This window comes from Chiloscyllium plagiosum, unplaced genomic scaffold (assembly GCF_037043375.1).
Source record: "Chiloscyllium plagiosum isolate Xiang-an unplaced genomic scaffold, Cpla_swu_hap1 HiC_scaffold_13, whole genome shotgun sequence".
NCBI classification, from domain to species: domain Eukaryota; kingdom Metazoa; phylum Chordata; class Chondrichthyes; order Orectolobiformes; family Hemiscylliidae; genus Chiloscyllium; species Chiloscyllium plagiosum.
The window spans coordinates 114,404,795-114,418,191 of NW_028270151.1; the positions used below are offsets into that span (position 1 = coordinate 114,404,795).

The 13,397-nt window shown below is 41.7% G+C and overlaps 1 long non-coding RNA gene across 1 annotated transcript; it reads right to left on the reverse strand.

The window, feature by feature from the left end:
• Nucleotides 1-204: 204 nt before the first annotated feature.
• Nucleotides 205-11,047, reverse strand: LOC148148428 (uncharacterized). Its single transcript, XR_015759072.1, has 3 exons — nucleotides 10,682-11,047; nucleotides 6,273-6,386; nucleotides 205-276 (listed from the first exon to the last, which is right to left on the reverse strand). It is a non-coding gene; the product is annotated as an uncharacterized LOC148148428 (long non-coding RNA).
• Nucleotides 11,048-13,397: the final 2,350 nt, after the last annotated feature.

Here is a 13,397-nt window from a genome sequence, read left to right on the forward strand (position 1 = left end):
GCAATCTTTGTGATAAATGCAAACTCAGGTACCACACTTGCCCAAGTCCTCCAGTTTTATTTCTACATTATTTATAAGTATCACAAATAATAAGGGTAACACCATTGACCCGTATACAACACCACTGGACACTGATGTCGATTTATACAGTTTCCAGAATCACTCTCTTTGTCCTGCCATAAAGACATTGTGAATGTCACTTACCAATTACCCTTGATACCATGAGATTTTACTCTCTTTATCAGTCTCCCATGTAGGGCTTTGTCAAAGGCCTTGCTGAAAAAAAAAATCATATTATCAACCTTCTTGAAAAAAGATCAATAAAATTCGTTCGGCATGACTCCCCTCTGAAGACTATCCCTCTCGAAATGAAGATCCATTTTCTCCCACCCTATTTTCCCCAATAGTTTCACTGGCACTGTTCTGATACTCACTGATCTATAGTTCCCTTGTCGACCTGCACCAACCGTTCCTGTAAAAGATGTTCTGCGTTCCTCTGGCCCCCCTGCCCTGTGACCAGAATTTACTTAAACATTCGGGTCAGGGCCTTGCTCCGACAGCAGTTTGTGATACAACACAGCCAGACCTGTGGACTTGTCCAATTGAATACCAGCCAAAACTAGCTATCCTTGCTCGCATTTCATATCAATCTGCTCACGAGTTTCCCAGTCGATCTTCTTGAACCATGCCTCCTCCTTCTCCTGCATAAAACAGATGTGAATCTCTTACGTCACAATCTATCAATGTTCTCCAGTTTCATACACTGATTATCCTCTTGGTTTCTAATGGGCTCTAATTATTCCCTGGTTATTCTGTCCTACTTGAAGTCCTTGTGGAATATCTTAGGGTGCTCACTAATCCTGCTCGCACTTTTCAATGCCCCTATGTTCTTCATTCCTCTCTGTGTGAATTTTGTAAAGCTTCATTTCGATCACCTCTCAGTCTCTGCAAACCTACAGAATACAGGCGGAGTTCCATCATCGGACAATCTTGCCATCCAAGGGGTTAATCTAGAGAATGTACATTCAGTATATGTGATCAGTATGTTTTACTTAGATCAGAAAATCAAAACTGTACACAATACTCCAGGTACAGTCTCACCAACACGATGTGTCACTGGTGCAGAACTTCACTTCTACTCGGAGCGAATTACTACAGAAGCTGGGATCTGTACTGAACCAATGCTAGAAATCACAGCGAATTAGACATCATCCGTGGAAAGAGAGAGAGCACAGAGCTCTTCATTGCCTATAATCTGATTCCCTTCAAACAAAGGGAAACTTAACTTTACCTTCCTCAATTTGCATATGTTCTTACCAATACAATTTGCTTTATTGTTTTAGGTCTAACTTACCGTATGAATTCTTTAAAAATCCTTCTGATATCCAGCTATACCATATCCACTGGTTCTCCATTGTTTATATCGACAAGCAAAATTTTTGTAAATGATACCTTCCCTTTCAGAAATCTAGCATAATTCTCTAGACGTTTGCTATAACTTTCCAAGTGTCCAATATCACATTCTTTACAATAAATTCAAACAGATTCCCCACTGTGAGCAATAAATTAACTTGTCTGTAGTTCACCATTCTCCATCTTCTTCCCTTTGTAAATCCTTGGAATGCATTTATAACTTTCCACCTGAATACGGAAAAATACAGTGATTCCCAATGCAATTATTATGTCCATTTCAGCTATCTCTGAAACTCTGATATGAAGTACTTTTGGTCTGTCAGACTTGTCAATACAATTATATTTTCAAATGCTACCTGGTCACTGATATGAATGATTTTAGTCTTCAGTTACACAAGTCCCATGGTCACTTGGTATTTCTGGGAGATTTTCTGGCCCTTCCTCCGTGAAGACAGACATAAAGTAACTGGTTAGTTTTCCCCTGTCATTGTTTCTGTTCTCCACAATAAATTATCCTGTCCACACATTCACTCTTCCATATTTGACCTTGCTTTTATTTTCCTTTCAAATATTCATGGCAGTTTTTCATCAGTTTTTTTTTTGCTTCTGGTTAGTTTGTATTCCTGTTCTCTTTATACTTTACTTATCAGTTTATCAGTCCTTTTTTGTTGCGTCCAAAATTTCAATGAATGCACAATATATGACCCTTTTCTAAAGCACTTTCTTCGATCTAATGTAATTTTTAACTTGTTTTGTACACCATCGTTGAGTCACCTTTGACTTTTGCGATTTAGGCCTTGGAGGGATATATGTATATAGCAGACCTTACAGTAAATAACATATATTGCCTGTCTTTCATTAAGTCAGTTTAATGTATTTTCCAAATTCTCTAAAGCCAACTTTACTCTCGTAACTTAATGTCTTGCACAACTTAGGTATATACCCGTAATATTTTAAAAAACTGCTTGTATTCAGACGTCATGTAAAATTCAATATATTAAAATCACTATTCCCCAATGATCCTCAAGAGCAAAGCATTCGATTTGCTCTTCTGATCACACAACACCAATTCCAAAATTGCCTGATCAACAGCTCGGTGCTCAGCATACTACTAAAGCCACCCGTCTCATACACGCTCATGAAATCCATTTTCCCAACATTAACATTCACTGGTTAGATTTAACTTGAAGCTGCCCATTGTTACTGCAGTACCCACAAACCCTGTATGTCTTATTTCCTGTTTTAAAACATAACCAACAATTGTATTGCAGCTTTCAATTTGATACATAACTCTCATGAATGTTTGTTTCTCCTTGCTGTTTCTAAGATCCACTTTACCAGATTCTGTGGAATCTGAGTGACGTGGGCTCTTGCGAGGTTAATGGCAGATTCAGACGAGATGTTTGGCGAGGCATATCTCAACATGGATATTATCTCATCACATCTTACCCGTTCTTCTCAAGCGGCATTGTGAGATTTTCTCCAGATCCCCCGTTATGCTGGTGTAGTAGAGAAGGACAATGATCTTTCAGCAATGTTGCGTATTCCCCAGAGAGCTGGGACTGCTGTAACCTGGATGGGAACCTTACAGGAGGCTGGTAAAATGCTGCTGCAGCTGTTCAGGATCTTAGTGAGATCACATCCGAAGTAGTGCACACAGCTTTAATCTCCTCACTGTGGAAAGGAAGTTGTAATGAACTCAAAGATTGTTCCCTCAACGGAATTCTGCAACAAAGGTGTTCATCATCGAATCTCTCCAGTGTGGAAGCAGGACGTTTGACCCATCGACAACACACTGATTCTCCGAAGACTAACTCATCCAATCCCCACCACCGACCCCACTTGGTCTTTATAACCTGCCGTTTTCCACGACCGATTCGCCTAGCCTCCACATCCCGGACATTATGGGTAATTTAGCTTGTCCAATCCACCTCTCCTGCACATCTTGGGACTGTGGGAGGAACCTGGAGACTGAAATTGAATTAGGATCACTGGTACAGTGAGGCAGCAGTGCTAACCATTGAGCTACCCAGCGTGGGCAACAAAACTTGCCTCCATAGTTCAGCCCTTGAAAAGTGACATTTGAGAAGGGAGATTCCATAGGTCCCCAAAACTCTCATTGAGCGACAGGAGGAGGACATTGAGATATTGAACGGCTTGGTCAGGAACAGGAGCAGGACATGCAAGTCCATTGAGACGATAATGTATGAACACCAGGAGGACATTCAGCCCAGCGAGTGTGTAAAGCAGGAACAGAGTGAGTCCAATCAGCCACTCATGCCTCTTACACAGCAATTGGAGCAGATCTTTTACAGCCTTGTGCCTGTTACACAGGAATTATGAAAGGGAACATAACCGTTATAGAAAGGGAAGGACTTCAAATAATCAGCTTCACTCGGAAATGAAAAGTGTTGAGAAAATTATTGGGATTGAAGACAAATTGTTAGGATGCGTTATGAAGGAATTAACAACAGGAGATTTCAAAAGTCAAGCCACAATCCAGCATATTCAACATAGTTTTATGAAGGATAAATCATGTTTTAATGATTTGAATAACTTTTTTTAAAAAAGCGTAACAAGCAAAGTGGATAATGGGGGTCCTATAGATGTACTGTATCTGGACTTCCAGCCATCAGTGACTAACGTGTCTTGAAAAAGGTTAATATACAAGACAAGAACACATGGGATTAGAAACAATTTACTTGCTAGGAGAGAGGATTAGCTAACGAGTAAAAGCCATGATATGGAGCCACTGCTTTTGGACTGGATTGGACAAGGTCAAAAATCAAGCGACACCAGGTTAGAGTCCAATGGGTTTATTTGTAACCACAAGGCTTCCTTGCGCTGCTATTTCATCAGGTGTAAGAGGGAGAGGAAGACATAACACAGAAGTTATAAGGAAAAGATCAAAGGGCTGTACAACTCATGAATTATACACACCTAAGATGGCTCTTAAATACTTAATCAGTTGGAATGGAGGTGCGAGTTTGATTGGTTAATATGCAAATTGCAGAATTTATTTCAAGTCACTTCCTGGAGATACCTTCAGGTATTATCGATATAACTGAAGTAACACGTGCGGTCAGACAATGTATTCTAAGCATGAGGCGTTGTTTGGACTCTGTCTGTGTCTTGACCTGGAGTTAGACTGGTTTCATTTACAAAGTACGATTTGTAAAATAACACATTGACTGAATGTCTACAAATTGTATGTTTTGGAAAAAAATAAAATGCATCTGCAAATACAAATGGGAAAATGCAAATTCAACCCACAGGTTTATATGTGCATTCGTGTGTGTGCGTGTGCATATGTATGAGGGGCGTGTCTGTGTGAAGAGGAGAGAGAGAGACATTGTGTGTATGTGAGACAGAGTGAGGTGGAGTGTGGGTGTAAGTGTGGGAGGGAGAGAGAGTGGCTGTGTGTGCATGTGTGTGTGACAGAGTGGAGTACGTGTGTGAAATGTGAGAGGGGGTAGTGCGAGTGTGTGTGAGTGGCAGAGAGGGAGAATGTGTATCAGTGTATGTAACGGGGAGAGTGAGAGTGTGTGCTTGTCCAGCCTAAGACACAAACAGATATGGCAATCCTCTGTCTCTGACCTTTGAGCTAATTTTGTATCCAAATGATTTTCATATGAACCAACCTTGTTAAACAGATGACCATGCACAATGTTATTCAACGCCTTACTGATGTCCATATCGACAATATACACCACTACATCTCAATTAATCTTTTTAGTCACTTCTTCAAAGAAATCCCAGTCAAGTCAGTGAGACACAATATTGCTTGCACAAAGCCATGTTTACTATTCTTAATCAATCATTACCTTTCAAAATGTGTGAAAATCTAATGACTCATAATCCTCTTCAACAACTTACCCACCACTGATGTCAGGCTCACTATCTTTTGCTTATTAACCTTCTTTTGGTGGGCGGCACGGTGGCACAGTGGTTAGCACTGCTGCCTCACCGTGCCAGAGACCCGGGTTCAATTCCCACCTCCGGCGACTGACTGTGTGGAGTTTGCACGTTCTCCCTGTGTCTGCGTGGGTTTCCTCCGGGGGCTCCGGTTTCCTCCTACAGTCCAAAGATGTGCGGGTCAGGTGAATTGGCCATACTAAATTGTCCGTAGTGTTAGGTAAGGGGTAAATATAGGGGTATGGGTGGGTTGCGCTTCGGCGGGTCGGTGTGGACTTGTTGGGCTGAAGGGCCTGTTTCCACACTGTAAGTAATCTAATCTAATCTAATCTTCTTAAATATTTTAAGTAATGGCACCACGTTAGCCAACCTTCAGTCTTCCGGCACTATACCTGTGGCTATTAATAATAGCAAGGGGCCCAGCAATCACTTCCCTAGCTTCTCAGAGTTCTAGCGTACATCAATAAAAGCCAGGACATTTTCCTTCTTTTGCATGTTTTAAGACCTCCAGCAACTCCTCTGTAATACAGACACTTTCCAAGATGTCACTACTATTTTCCCAAGTTCTCTAACTTCCATATCCTCCTGCACAGTAAATACTGATACAAAATATTCGTTCAGTACCTCCCCCATTTCCTGTGGCTCTGCACATGGGCAGCCTTGCTGATCTTTAAGGATGTCCTATTCTCTCCACAGTTACTCCTTTGTCCTTGACGTATTTGTAGAATTCCTTTGAATTCTCCTTAGCTCTGTTTGCCAAAGCTATCACATGTCCCCTTTTTATGCTCCGAATTTCCCTATTAACTATACTCTTGTTGCCTTCAGACTCTTCTAGTGATTCACTTTAAATCAAGAATTAAGAGGCTAATAATGACCATTCCGATTGTCGGAAAAGTCCATCTGGTTCACTGACACCTTTTAAGGAAACAAACTGCCATTCTTACCTGGTCTGGCCTACAAGTGACTCCAGACTCACAGCAATGTGGTTGACTGCTAACTGCCCTCTGGGCAATTAGGGATGGGTAATAGATGCTTGTCTAGCCTGGGACACCTTCATCCTGTGAATGAATTAAGAAAAACTCCTCAATTCCTGCTATCTATACCTGACATACGCTTCCCGTTTATTCGTGACCAGAGCCTCAATTTTTACAATGCTCCACCATTCCTTACACGCACCACCCTAATAGTGCCATAATGTCTCTGTATTCCTGACATCTCATTTCTGAAGCTTTCCTCCTTCCCAACTGACCCATTTTCTGAGAATATCTGTCCCAATCGAATTCGGAAAATTATTGGTTAAATCATCAAAATTGGTTTTCAACAATTTAGAACTTTAAGTTTTAGACGTGGTTCATCCTTTTCCATCTCTATTTTAAAACTAATAGAATTATGATGACTTGCCATAAAGTGCTCTGCCACTTATACCTCAACCACCCACTCCCCACTGCCTTATGTCCCAAGGGTAAGGTGACGTTTAGCTCCTTCTCTGTGATGGAGAGCATTGGTCAAGCTGCTGCAGCTTTGTAACTGGGATTGGGGTCAGCAGAGTCTTCGACTCATTGGGTTGAATCTAATAATAATTTGTCTCAGTGACATTTTCATTGAGTGTGACAGAGGAATGTTCTGCACGAGGCTGAGCTAGTTTCCTGGTGCTATCTTATCTAACTCAACTAATCATCTACCCATCTCACCCCATGGCATCCCTCTCATTCAATGCCAGCCTGATTCTCCCACCTATCATGGCTGTAGGTACTCAGCATCGTCCGTATATCCCTGGATGTTCTGTGATCCCTGGCACTGGTGCCATCTTTAAAAGGCCAATGGACACACGATTGAGCATTCTCTGTTTGGAGCTGCCCTGCACAGGTTACCTGAGCATGGCAGATAAGTGGCAATTACACCACGGTTTGTCGACAGGGGCACAGAGGTCCTGGTGGATGGGCTAGTACAGACAAGGACCATTCCCTTCCCAGTGCGGGCCACACCACCAGACCCACCGAGCATGGTCTGAGCTCAGTGCAGTGGTCTGAAGGAATGTCCAGTAATACAGGACAAGCATCAATAACCTTCCCCTCTCTGTCAGGATAAAGCTCACCTTATACTGCCTCACACTCACTGTATATCTGTTATAGCACCAAACCCCGATCAGGGTTCATGCTCCACACTCTCACTGCTGCATGTAGCACCATCCCTCTCTCTTTCCCCTCTACTATATCTCCCTCACTAATAGCACTGCATGGATAAAACACTGTTGACTGACTCCCTCTGGACACACCACCATCTCCCACCTGCACACCTCACACCCCACACCTACTCCATCGCTTTCAGCACGGTCACCCAATCCCACCCTCACTCCATCCTTCCCCGTCTCCTATTCCAGGATAAACAGCTTGGAATAGGACAGAAAGGGCCAAGCCGGGTGGTGGAGTGTCCGATATCCATCTATTTCCCCCAACATTCCGTACCTGTGTGTCTGTATTTCCCTCTGTGAGTATCTATACGTGAGTGCAGGTCTGACAGTCTCTGTGGTGTTTAAAAGGACACAATCTCTCCCTCAGCTGGCCTCCCCAACCTACTGCAGTGTCAATGACAGAGGGTGATAAACTTCGCGTATTCAATCTGGGAGGGAGATAGGGCAGCAGCTCACAGCACCATCCAAACTTACAGCACCATCAACACACACACACACACACACACACAATGCTGGTAGGTGGAGGGTTGTAAATATACTTCGGCCTTTCAGAATGAAAATGCTCACCTCTGAGTGAACCATTTTATCAGGAGATTAGATTAATTTATTTCTCGTTCTGTGACTTGCAATGCTTAAAAGGTACGTGAGAAAGTATTGAGAAGTCCTGAAAAAGGCCCAGTAGTGGTGGTAATGATGCAGGAACAACATCGCTTAGTATCAGACAAAACTGCTCTGTGATTCCAAAGATGTTATTTGAAAAATCAAACGGTCATGCAATTTGACAGATTCACAACAAAGGATTTATTATCTTCTCAGAGTTAAAAACTGTGCCACTGATGCAGTGGTGGGGGTAGTCCAGCAGAGGGAGGTATTGTATGAATTTAATCTCAAAACTCCGAGGCGAGCACTGCTGCCTCGCAGCACCAGGCACCCGGGCTCGTGTCCACCCTCAGGCGACTGTCTGTGTGGAGTTTCACATTCTCACTGTGTCTGCGTGGGTTTACACCGGATTCTTCTGCTTCCACCCACAGTCCAACTTCGTGGATGTTAGGTGAATTTGACATGCTAAATTGTCAATAGTGCTGAGGGATGTGTAGGTTAGGGGCATTATTCATGGGTAAGCATAGCATAACATTTGAACAGGTCTCTTTGGGTTACTCTTCGAAGGGTCAGTGTGGACCTGTTGGGTAGAAGGGCCTGTTTCCACACTGTAGCGATTCTATGAACTCCATGAACAACAGGGACAGACGGAGAGAGAGGAGGAGGAGGAAGATTTTGATTCCAAGTTCAATATATTTATTTCAAAAACAAATTTGCACAGAGATGCAGACAAAGGTACACACAAACTGAGATACTGACACTAACACACATAACACATGCTCGCAGAGATACGCAGGTAGATATGGACATTTCCACACAAACATAACCCCATATACAGGCACACACGATCTTTAACACAGAGACATATACATTTTTAAATGAATAAGCTATCATTGGTTCGTCGGAGAAGGCAGGAGAATGGGGTTCAGAAATATTTTAGCCATGGTCAAATATCATGGCAGAAACGATGGGCTGAATGGCCTTATTCTGTTCCAGTGTTCATTGCTTATATGATCTTTCCTGGAATTGACTTTCCGTGAGGTCAGTGGAAACTGAATTTGATAAGTATTTGGTTTAGGAGAGTTAATGGGAATGCGGACAGGTTTGAGGGGCTGAGTGGTCGATATCTGTTTCTAATTGTCGACTCCTTAAATATCAAAAGAGTGGTGATTGGTTTGAGGGGGACACATTTTGAGAATAAGGACCTTTCCATTTCAGACTTAGATAGGGATGCTCCCTTCTCTTTAGGATTGTGTAATCTGTGGTGTTCTCATCCCTAGGGAGCAGTGAAGACTGGGTTACAGAAAACGCTCCATAGAACTCTGATGAACTGGAGACTCCATGTTTATTCGGAACAGACATGAAAGTGATGTTTAGTTACAATCACATCAACAATACACATTCTGAATGGTGCAGCAGGCTCAAGGGGCTGAATGGCCAGCTGCTGCTCCTAACCATGTGTTGTTCTCTCAAGCACTCTGTAATGTTACAGAGGTAAAGAAAGATCCCATTCAGCCAGTCAGCATCGTTATAATGAGACAGGAGGAGACCATTCTGCCCTCTAAGGATTTGCACATGAATAGATTGAAGTCATTCAGCTCACTAAGTACATTACACAGTGTAGGATGAGGCCATCCAACCTTTCTAGCCTGCTACCCAACAACAGGGGAAACCCAGTTAACTATCAGGGAATAACCATTCGGGATGGTCAGGTTGTAAAGTTGTAACTGTGTAGAGTTCCTTGGGATCAGTGTGAGATTATCAAGTATTTAGAATCTATGCCCAATGACATGGATGAGAGGACTGATTGGCTTGGACCTCAGTTAGCCCATTCACCAAGAGATTCATTTAACTGGACATGGAGACTCTGCAATGGGATACAGACAGGGGAGGTTAGTGATCAAAACCTTGGCAGAAAACAGTATAATGTAGGTTAATTGAAGTCAGTGTTGTGTTGAACAGAGAAAATAACAGTAACATACTTAAATGGGGAGAAAATTGCAGAACTCATTGGTACAGAAGGATTAGTGCATTCCAGTACATGAGCCACATAAACCTAGTCATCAGATTCAGCCAATAATTGGAAAAGGGTATCGAATCTTGCTGTTTTACGTAAAGTCTATTGGGTATAATCATTAGGGTGTATTACTGCATTTGAACATGACAATGCTGAGACTACATCTAATGTATTGTGTCTAGTAATGAACTCCTAAACTGAAAGAAAAATACGTAATGGTTTTAGAAGCTTTTCACTGATGTTTCACTTTACTCTTTGCTAGAATGAAGGCCTGATGGAATCATAGTGTCATACAGCACGGAAACAGACCCTTCAGTCCAGCTTATCTGCACCAACCAGATATTCCAATCTGATGTAGTACTCTTTGCCAGCATTAGACCCATAATCCTCTAAATGGTTCTTATTCACATACCCATCCATTGCCTCTTAAATGCTGTAATTGTGCCAACCTCCATCACTTGCATTGCCATCTTATTCCGTACACACACTACCCTCTGTGTAAAAAAGTTACCCCTTCAGGTATCTTTTTAATCTTGCCCCCTCACCTTAAATCTATGCCCGCTGGTTTGGACTCCTCCGACCTTGGAAAATAATCATATTCATGCCCCTCAAGGCCTTTACAAGGTCAGGGCACTTCAGGCCTGAGAATACGAGATGTTCACATTGAACCATAAAAGGCCCTGAGGAGAGTGTACTGGGCGTAGCTAAAGAATGAGAGAATAAAACTAAGGATTTAATTTAATAAAACAATATATTCATTTTAGCACAGTACTTTGAAGACATGCATTCATTGTACAATAATTATGAAACCACATATAAAATGCTTTCAAATGATAAATTACAAATCATTCCTAAATGGAGCAGGTAACAGGGATGGAGTATGCAATCAGCGGAATGTTTCTCCAGTCATTACATGGTTCAATTTGGTGTTCAGGTAACATTATTATATGTTTCAGCTCAGAGAGGAAGAAAATGTAACTTGTCTGAACAGCCACAGCCATTGATCCATCACTTTACTTGTTCATCTCGACAATAACATATAGAACATAGAACATGGAACAATAAAGCGCATAACAGGCCCTTCGGCCCTCAATGTTGTTCCGACTTGTGAACTATTGTCAGCTCGTCCCCCTACACTATCCCAAAATCACCCATGTGCTTATCTAAGGATTTAAATTTCCCTAATGTGGCTGAGCTGACTACATTAGCAGGTAGGGCATTCCATGCCCTTACCACTCTCTGCGTAAAGAACCTGCATCTGACATCTGTCTTCAATCTATCACCCCTAAAAGTGTAATTATGCCCCCTCGTACAAGCTGACATCTTCATCCTAGGAAAAAGACTTTCACTGTCTACTCTATCTAATCCTCTGATCATATTGTATACCTCTATCAAACCCCCTCTCAGCCTATCCACATAAGACCTTCCCTCCAGACCAGGCAACATCCTGATAAATCTCCTCTGCACCTTTTCCAATGATTCCACATCCTTCCTGTAATATGGGGACCAGAACTGTACACAGTATTCCAAATGTGGTTGCACCAGCGTTTTGTATAGTTGCAACATGACATTGCGGCTCCCAAACTTAATCGCTCGACAAATAAACCTAACACGCCGTCTGCCTTTTTAACAGAGAGCAGAAAATCTATCAGGTATCATTCCCACTGATGGAGGGTTCCTTTTAAGGATTTATTGGAATCTCCCCACTGCCAGCAGAGAAGGGAATTCAGCCAAGTCCAAATATTCCATGAAGAAACCCTATTGCCATCAGCATCTGTGAGGCAGAATAACAATTAAGACCACTTCAATTTTCCTTTTGCCATGAAATTAACTATTATCTGGACAAAAGTCTTCCAAACTAATATTCTGCAGAGTTTGTATTTTTTCTTCTGTTTACTTTCTGACGTATGTGTGTGTGTTTCAGATTTACAGGAAAATAAAGAATGATACACATATCGTCAATGTCCAAACTATATGCCATTTATCTCTCCATCGTTTTTTGAGTAACTTTGCTTTTGTTTTAGATTAATTATTTTTACAAATTTAAGAAACATGTCTGACATGTTCCTAACACTGTACCTAACACAGTCTGAGACTGATATCATTTGCCATATCACACACTTGGTTACACTGATAATTTGTCATGACCTATGGAAGAGTGGGGCTAGAAAAAGATACAATGACTCTCTAACCTCGGTAGGAACAGGGATAAAGACAAATTCTCTCAGGACCGTTTGAGTTAGAATTCTCTTCCCCACAGGTCTGTGGTACCTGTGTGTTTGCATTTATTCAAAATTGTGTTCGATGGGCAATTTAGCATGGTCAATCCACTGAAAGTCTTTAGACTGTGGGAGGAATCTGGCGCACCTGGTGGAAACACTTGCAGACAGGGGAGAATGAGAAAACTCAATACAAATAGTCTTGAGTATGGAAGCAAAACAGGCCACTGCTACTGTGAGACAGTCGTGCTAACCAATGATACACCATGCAACTCCCACCCTGCTCCCCCCAATGAATCACTGTGCTAGGGAATACTGGGGAAAATGCAAATCTGTAATATAAACAGAAAACAGTGGCAAAACACTGCAGATGAGCCAGTATCTGGAGAGAGAAACAGAGTTAGAATATTAAGCCTGATATTACCCTATTGGGAAAAACTCATATTCGACTCAATAAGTTAAATCTGTTTCTCTCTGCTCAGAACCTGTTAAGGTTTTACAACACTTTCAACTTACTTAGTCTTTTGGACTGTGGATATTCATCTGATCTGAAAGGGAACAGTGTAGCTGCCATTTCTGTTGGCTCTCGAGTATTTGATTATGGCTTCTGAATGAAAAAATTAAAAATATGAGAATGACTACCATTACACATAATGAAAATGCTGAACTCCGTGGCACTGACATCACACAATCAATCATCTGTAAGTAACTAACTAAATTAACGATTCCAATTGTTATCAATGTCTTGTCATGCTCCTGATGTCACTGGCATCATATTCATACAGCAAGATCTTACTTTTCTGAAACTTTAGATAAGAGTGTGCAAACATAAAATTGCCTGTTTTTTTTTCTTTAACAGGACATATTCATCCAGGGTTTTGGAAGGCATTAACAAGGGCAGAGTTTATCTGTCGTCACCAGTAGCTCTGGAAAAGTCACCAGAGAGCTGCCTACTTGAATCTCTTCAATACAAGTAATGCAAATCCACACAGAGCTGTTGTAGGGACATTCTAAGATTTTTAACAAATACTTGTGAAGGAAG